The following is a 9,577-nucleotide window of genomic DNA, read 5'->3' on the forward strand; positions in this document are numbered from 1 at the left end:
AAGCTAACACCAGCATGTATCCTGGTTCGGTTGCCTTGTGCTATGCAACCTACGTCCAGTCTCCTCCACAACAGTGGAAGAATTTTCACTATAGTTAACAGTATTACATACACCAATTCCACAGGATTGACCCAATCCTTTCACACTGAAGTTCTAACCTAACTTGACATTGGATATGCTAATACCTAACTATTCACTCTTAGTGCTAACCCAACTAAGAAAGGGATACCTCACAGGTACAAGATACAAGACATAAACATACCTAAAGAAATCTGAAAATAACTCTAGGCTTTTCTCTCAAGTGTTTCACTCAGCCTTTTTCACTCATGGCTTTTACTTGAACTTTCTCACAAGAAATTACAGAAAGATAAACATAGAAAAGTACATTACAATCTGTAAAACATGAAGGAGATTGACTTCATCAACAGCCTATGTGCTATGCAAAAAACCAGATTAGCATGCCTCTGATTTAGTTCTTCATACTGGCGGAATGCACCTTTGATTAGGTTACACTGTCCAGTTAGTTGAACTTCTTCAAAGAGCTCTCTTAGAACAAAACCTCTATTCCCTGATTTTCTCTCCTTACTTCTGAATGAGCAGCAAGCTTTATTTATCTCCTTGCATGTTGCTGGGTTCTTCTTCCAAGGTCAACACCTTGAGCCTTAAGCTTCACCAACCCACTGATTCACTTTTTCTCCTTAACACCTTCACGCCACAAGCACATGGTTAGGGACAGCTTGATTTAGCCGCTTAGGCCAGGATTTTATTCCTTTTTGGCCCTCCTATCCACTGATGCTCAAAGCCTTGGGATCCTTTTTATTACCCTTGCCTTTTGGTTTTAAGGGCTTTGGCTTTTTGCTCTTGCCTTTTTCTTTTTTCTTTCTCTTCTTTTTTTTTTTTTAACTTTTTTTTTTCTGCAAGCTTTGTTCTTTGCTGTTTTTTCTTGCTTCAAGAATCATTTTTATGATTTTTCAGATTCTTAATAACATGTCTCATGTTCATCATTTTTTCAAGAGCCAACATATTTAACAATCTTAAACAACAAATTCAAAAGATATATGCACTGTTTAAGCATTCATTCAGAAGACAGAAAGCATTGCTACCACATTTAACTAATTAGAATTTCTCTTATTAAAACTCGAAATTTTATTGCTTCTTATTTAAAAGATCTACTACTTTATTCATGTTTGCTGATGATGAGAAAAATAAACTATAGCTTAATTGGAGATAAAATCAAAATAGATACTAGTTACTACTATATGACTCCTAAGGTAAAATTAAAATAAGAACAGTTATCACAGAGTTAAGGCTAAGATTAGAACTCAACAACCTTGAGGTTTGGGAAGTGGATGTTCCTCTAGTCTGTGAGGTGCTTGGTCCTTCAAGAGAGAATTTCTGGCGCTTCAGTTCCTTTAAATCACGGATAAGCTCCTCTTGGAGTGGTATGGATATAACTTGGACTGATTTAATCTTTTTATTTATTTTATTTTATAAGAAGTAAATACTTAAATAAAATAAAATAACTAAAAAGAATTTGAATTTTGAAAATTTTTTTTTTTCGTAAAAAAAAATTTAAAATAATTAGTTAAAAAAAAACGAAATTTTTGAAAAAGAGAGGAGATATTTTCGAAAATTAGAGAGAGAGAGTTAGTTAGGTAGTTTTGAAAAAGTTAAGAAACAAACAAAAAGTTAGTTAGTTAGTTGAAACAAATTTTGAAAAGATAAGAAGTTAGGAAGTTAGAATAGATATTTTGAAAAGATACTTTTTTGAATTTAGTGAGGAGAGAGAAAAACAATAAGATAGTACAAGATTTAAAATTTTTAGATCTAATGCTCCTTGTTTTCGAAAAATTTGGAGGGAAAACACCAAGGAACACCAAACTTAAAAATTTTAAGATCAATATCGGGTCTAGAGGAAGTTAAGTACATAAGAGAACCAATCATTCCTCTATACCTAGTCTCATCAACATCTTTCTCAGTTTCTCCCTTATCTAATTTAGAATTAGGATGCATGGGAGTTCCCATGAGTTTGGCATTTTCCATACCAAATTTCTTAACTAATTCCTTGGCATACTTTTCTTGATGAATGAAAATACCTTTTTCAGTTTGTTTAATTTGCAGCCCAAGGAAAAAATTAAGTTCACCCATCATACTCATGTCAAATTCACTTGTTATGAGTTTTCCAAATTCAGAACAAAGGGATTTATTGGCTGATCCAAAAATAATGTCATCAACATATATTTGGACTAGAATAAAAGAATCATTAGAGTTCTTGATAAATAGAATTGTGTCAGTAGTGCCTCTTTGAAAACCATTTTTCAAAAGAAAAGAGCTAAGTCTCTCATACCAAGCTCTAGGAGCTTGTCTTAAACCATAGAGAGCTTTAGATAATTTGAAAACATGATTAGAATGCTCTTTATTTTCAAAACCAGGAGGCTGCTCCACATATACTGCTCTATCTATCACTCCATTCAAAAATACACATTTCACGTCCATTTGATATAATTTAAAACCACAATATGCAGCATAAGCTAAGAGAAGTCTTATGGCTTCCATTCGGACAACAGGGGCAAAGGATTCATCAAAGTCTATTCCTTCTTCTTGGTCATATCCTTGTGCCACTAGCCTTGCCTTGTTTCTTGCAATGCTACCATCTTCTCCCAACTTATTCCGAAAAATCCACTTGGTGCCGGTCACTTTCTTTCCACTTGGCCTTGGAACCAAAGTCCACACTTGGTTCTTTTCAAACTCAAGAAGTTCATTCTCCATAGCTTTAACCCAAGAAGGGTCACTAAGTGCTTTCTTGACGTTTTGAGGCTCTATTTGTGAAAGAATGGCAATGTTTGATCCTTCATTTGCCTTTCTAGTGGAAGACCTTGTTTGTACTCCATGAGAGACGTCCCCAATGACAAATTCCTCAGGATAATTCTTCAAGAATCTCCATTCACGAGGTCTGGTGGACTTGGAGGCAGATTGAGATACCAAGGGATTCTGGGTGCTGTTGGCTTCGGGATTTCCTTCAGATTCATGAGACAAAATAGAATTGTCTCTCAAATTTTTAGCAGTTGCAATTTCTGGTTCAGTTTGACCATAATTTCCTTTTTCATTATTTTGAGTGGTTTCATCTTCCTTTTGAGCTTGATTTCCTGCATCACAATCTTCCAAAATACTTTGTACCAAGTTAGTATCACAAAATGTGACATGTATGGACTCCTCAATAATCCTAGCATCTTGATGATAAATCCTATATACTTTACTAGTTGTGGAATATCCTACAAACAAACACTCATAAGCCTTTGGATCAAATTTACCCAAATTTTCTTTGTTATTTAAAACAACATTTGCATCCAAAGATGTGTAAGTAATCTAAGTTTGGTGGATAGCCTTTCCAAAATTCATAAGGGGTTTTCTTCAAAAATTTCCTTATGATTGTTCTATTCAAAATGTGGCAAGCCGTGTTAACTGCTTCAGCCCAAAGGAATTTTGGAACATTACTCTCACAAAGCATAGCTCTTGTCATCTCTTGTATGCTTCTATTTCTTCTTTCCACAACACCATTTTGTTGTGGTGTTCTTGGACAAGAGAAGTTGTGAGATATTCCAAATTCCTCACAAAAGGATTCAAATAAATTGTTCTCAAATTCAGTTCCATGATCGCTTCTTATAGAAGAGATTTTCAAATCCTTTTCATTTTGAATTTTCTTGCAAAAAGGTTCAAAGACCGAAAAGGCTTCATTTTTGTGTGCAAGAAATAAAACCCAACCAAACCTTGTATAGTCATCCACAATTACTAAACCATAATGTTTACCACCTAGGCTTTGAGTTCTTGTTGGACCAAATAAATCAATGTGTAGCAATTCAAGTGGTCTTTTAGTAGAGATGTCTTCCTTTGGTTTAAAAGAACTTTTTGTTTGTTTTCCCATTTGGCAAGCATCACAAGTGATGTCTTTGTCAAACTTTATCAAATGAAGACCTCTTACTAATTCTTTCTTTACAAGTTTGTTTATTTGAAACATACTTGCATGGCCCAATCTCTTGTGCCATAACCACTTTTCAGATTCTTTAAAGTGAAGACAAGCTACATTTTGATCTTTTAGTTCATCAAGAGTAAGTCCATACATATTATTAAAACGCTTGGCAACAAACATCACTTCATTTGTTTTTTCATTAACAACACGGCATTCAAATCTTTTGAAAGTCACTAAATATCCTAAATCACACAGCTGACTTATACTCAAAAGATTGTGCTTCAAACCATATACCAAAAGTACATCATCAATGAAAGTAGATTGCTCATTACATACTTTTCCAACAGCAATGATTTTACCTTTACCATCATCTCCAAAGGTCACAAAACCTCCATCATACTTGTTTAGTTTGATGAAGTAGGCTGACCTTCCAGTCATGTGCCTTGAACATCCACTATCCATATACCACATGTCCTTTTTGTTCTTGGATGCTAGGAAAATCTGCATGAAGAGTTTCACGTAGCCTTAGGTATCCAAATTGATTTGGATCCTTTGAAGTTAATCCATCTTGGTTGCCCAAGTGCATTGAAATCACAAACAACATTGTAAACTTTGTTTCCAACAACTCTTTTTTCAATGAAACATTGTGCATATGAGTGACCGAATTTCTTGCAATTGACACAATGATTTTCTGATGTGTGTCGCTGAAGTTGAGGTGAGTTATATTGCTTGAAATGATTAAAGTGTTGAAATTTTCTGGTTTTTGGAGGAGATGCATTTCTTTTGACAAACTGATTTTTATTAAAGTTATTCCTCTTTGCAAAAGCATTTTCACCAGAATTTCTTTAAACATTTTTACCTTTCGAATACGAGGTTTTGTTGTAAAATTGTGGTTTCTTGAAAACAGCCTCATTTTTCAAAATGTAACCCAAACCTGGCCTGTTTGAACTCGGATCAGTTCTTGGTGAAGGCTCAGTTTCACTTGTGTATACTTCATCAAAATTTTCTTCAAAAATTGAAACATATCCAATACCCGATTTGTTTGGTATGGATTTGGTATTTGATGAAGAAGCCACAAATTTTATAGAGAAAGTGTTGGAAACTGCATCTTCCTTGGCTATGTAGCCTAAACCAGATTTTTCAAACAATGGTCTTTAACTTGCAAGTAATTTGTCCAAGTTACTAGAACTTTGAGCAAATTTTGCTAAGTCACCATTCAGCCTTTTAATCATATCATTTAATCTTTTATTTTCAGCAATTAACTCATGAGAGGGATCCACAATGTGCTTTCCTTTTAATTTTTGAAGTTCAGATTTTAGAAATCTATTTTCTTCAATGATGTCCAAAGCACATTCAGTTTCCTTCACTTTTTCTTTTAAGAAATCATTTTCAGCTCTTAACACATATCTTTCAGATCTGCATTCATTGTATTTGTCAAGCAGTTTTGAGGTGTTTAAAGTGAGATCATCAATAATAGTATGTAGATCATCCATAGACAAATCAAAGTAATTTACCTCATCAAAATTTTTGTTTCCAGCCATGAAACAGTATTTATCTTCACCTTCAGACTCTTCTTCTTCATTGGAGTTGTTCTCGAGATCATCCCAAGCTGCCATGAGCATTCTCTTCCTTTCCTTCTTTCCTTTGTCCTCCTTTTTGAGCTTTGGACAGTTTAGCTTGAAGTGTCCAGCCTCCTTGCAATGATGGCACGTCACCTTGCTCAAGTCGATCTTGTGCTCCTTTGAGCTTGAACCCTTGTATTTGCCCTTGTCCTTCATCATCCTTCTAAATTTCCTAGCAAAAAACAAAAGCTCATCATCTGAAATACCATCACTAGACTCACTCTCTTTTGGTTCTATTTGTGACTTGAGGGCTATTCCCTTTTTCTGAGTCTGTGTTTGTGTGTGTGGCTTCATAGGCAAGGAGTTTTCCTCTCAGCTCATCATAGGTTATGGGACTTATGTTGTTGCTCTCGGTTAGGACAGTGGCAGTGTTTTTCCATTCTTTTGTGAGGCTTCTAAGGAGTTTTCTCACCAAGGTTTGTTCTGCATAGTTTGTACCCATAGCATCAAGGTTGTTGATTATGATTGAGAATCTCTCAAACGCTTCATCAATGCTTTCTCCATCCTTCATGCTAAATATCTCGTACTCTTTTCGCAGCATATTAATCCTCGTTTCTTTTACTTGTTTGGTGCCTTCGTGTGTAACCTGAAGTTTTTCTCAGATTTCTTTGGCTGTCTTGCATCTAGATACCTTCCGGTACTCTTCAAAGCTGATAGCACAGTGAAGAAGGTTGATTGCTTTGGCATTCAGCTCTATCTTCTTTTTATCATCTTCATTCCATTCAGCTTCTTCTTTTGGAGTCACCACTCCATCAACACTTGTTTTTGTTGGGATCTTGGGACCACTCACAACAATCTTTCATATGTTGTAGTCAATGGATTGGATGAAAATCCTTATCCTTTCTTTCCAGTAGGAGTAGTTCTTCCCGTTGAAGAAAGGTGGCCGGTTGTTTGACTGGCCTTCAGTGAGGGTGTAGGCAACTGTGGTTGTGCCCAAGTTGTTTGCCATTGGATCTTTGCTCCAAGCGGTTAAGCTTGATTCTTGAGACCTTAGCTCTGATACCAATTGAAGGTTGTGGTAGGCTTAGAGAAGGGGGGTTGAATCTATGCCTTCCTTTTAAGTTGCTGTTATGACCCTTTTAAACAATCTTACAATTCTGATTCTGTTTGAACTCAGCAGCAAAAATTTATGAGACAATTTATTTTTGTCTCATGAATATCAGAAAACAGAACACAGCAGAGAAGAGAAAAGCTAACACCAGCATGTATCCTGGTTCGGTTGCCTTGTGCTATGCAACCTACGTCCAGTCTCCTCCACAACAGTGGAAGAATTTTCACTATAGTTAACAGTATTACATACACCAATAACTCAGGATTGACCCAATCCTTTCACACTGAAGTTCTAACCTAACTTGACATTGGCTATGCTAATACCTAACTATTCACTCTTAGTGCTAACCCAACTAAGAAAGGGATACCTCACAGGTACAAGATACAAGACATAAACATACCTAAAGAAATCTGAAAATAACTCTAGGCTTTTCTCTCAAGTGTTTCACTCATGGCTTTTACTTGAGCTTTCTCACAATGCCTTTTCTCACAAGAAATTACAGAAAGATAAACATAGAAAAGTACATTACAATCTGTAAAACATGAAGGATATTGACTTCATCAACAGCCTCTGTGCTATGCAAAAAACCATATTAGCATGCCTCTGATTTAGTTCTTCATACTGGCAGAATGCACCTTTGATTAGGTTACACTGTCCAGTTAGTTGAACTTCTTCAAAGAGCTCTCTTAGAACAAAACCTCTATTCACTGATTTTCTCTCCTTACTTCTGAATGAGCAGCAAGCTTCATTTATCTCCTTGCATGTTGCTGGGTTCTTCTTCCAAGGTCAACACCTTGAGCCTTGAGCTTCACCAACCCACTGATTCACTTTTTCTCCTTAATCCCCAGAGTAGAAACTTTGCTTCTGACTTCTTCATCTTGACCGAAAGCCATAAAGCAGTAACCACAAAAGTCTTCCAATGGTCAACTTAATCTGAACCCTTGAAAACCAACTTGGTCCCCAAGTCATGTTTGAAACCGTGGATTTACAGCAGAGAGGAACAGAAATCCTCTTTTCCATATAGCTCAAAACGGAGATACAGAGAGTTAAAGATGAAGAGAAGAAAGTGTGTTGCATGTATGAGGAAATGGGTTACCTTTAACCTAAGTTGATTTGGTTTGAAATGGTTGATTAGACTTCTGAGTTTCAAGCTTGGACTTTCTCTTTCTTTCTTCTTTCATGACTAGCTTAGGAACTAAGCACTTTTCCTTGCTTCTGTGATTTGACTGAGACAGAGAAGTGTACGTTGCTTTGGTAAAAGCAAGTAAGAGGGAATGAAGGCTTCAATCTTGTATGAGAAGCTTTGTGGGATGGATATGGGCTTGGATCGGTTTTCCATTAAGCAACCCGTTTGGCCCATTGGTTCCTTTGGCTTCTTTCTTTGCTTTTCCTTGGACTTCTAATTTTTGCTTTCAGCCCACATTCCTTGCTGTTTGCTTTACATTACATTTGGGCTATAAAATTTAATTTTGGCCTGCAACAATTTTATAAATAATTAGTAATATGCAATTAAAATTAATCAACACTAATTATTTATTTTGCCCAAAAATAATGTTTGTCATCACTAATTAATTTAGTTAATTTCTTAACTCAACATGTACTCTTTTATTTTATACAATGGTATAATCTCCCTATACTCACCTAGAGGTCGGAAATTCGAATCTTACTCCTAACTTTAAAAAAAAAAAACATAAAAATTAAGGCTTTTCGAATATTTAAGTAAAAGTTCAAAATTTTTTCATTGTGTAGAGATCATAGTGACAATATATTTATTATTAAATTAATAAGTTTTATTTAATTTTTAATATTTTATTCTTAAATCATAAAAAATGTAAAAAATTTAAAAAAATTAAATTTTGTGACAAGTTAAAATATTAAAAATAAATTAAAATTATTATATTCATAATACATATATATCGACTAAAGTATATGTTATTTAATTTCTATAAGGCGAAAATATACATTATAAAAATGGAATTTTCTCTGTGTTTAAACTTAGTGAAGTACTCTAATTTTACTATGGGATGAAAATATACATTATAAAAATAGTATTTTTTCTGCGTTTAAATTTAAACTCAAATGGCTTCCCATCTTCAGCTAGAGGTTTCAAATTCAAGTTTCACTCCTAATTTTAAAAAAAAGAATTTAATGAAGTACTCTAGTTTTATATAAATAAAGATTCTAATTTTATTGTTAATCAAATTATTTTATTTTTTATTACTATATTCATTAAATTATTAAACTTTTTTTTTCTTTTGGGTAGAAGTATTAAGCCTTTATTATTAAATTCTTTTTTCCAACCTATGCAAATAGGCCCATTCCAACACTCTAACCTATTAAACTTTTTTTTTCCCAATGAAAAAAATGTTTAAACTCCACCCACTTGGACTCAGACCAACCTAAAGCTCCATTAGCATTAAACACTTTTTTCTCATTCATTTCATTTCAAACCCAACTCTCAACTCCAAATAAAAACCCAACCTGCTACAGTTTTTCAACCAAAGCCCAATATCTCCACTGTCCACACTAATAACATCCAACTGCCCCATTTTAATACCAGGAAAAAAAAAAACATACAGCTCAGCATACTTGTATTTAATCTCCTGGACATGTTTTCAATTATTAAAAAAACAGGGATATAGAATGAAAAACCTCTGTCTATTGTATGACTCTCATCCTCACTACAGAATTGACATATTTTAAGAAATATCTTGCAGTGCCATGCTCAACTTTCCTTACTGTAGCCAATTCCCGAAAAACAAATTGACTAGGCAAAAAACATTTGTCTGAATGATATCTATCTACTATCTTTAACATTTGTCTGACTCCATAAAAGATCATAGCGTTAATTAGGCCTACCTAATCATTTGAGTAAAGAATATTTACTTTGATCCTTAATCATCAAGATTCAAGACAATTAATTACATCAATCAATAG

This window comes from Arachis ipaensis, chromosome B05 (assembly GCF_000816755.2).
Source record: "Arachis ipaensis cultivar K30076 chromosome B05, Araip1.1, whole genome shotgun sequence".
Taxonomy (NCBI): Eukaryota; Viridiplantae; Streptophyta; class Magnoliopsida; order Fabales; family Fabaceae; genus Arachis; species Arachis ipaensis.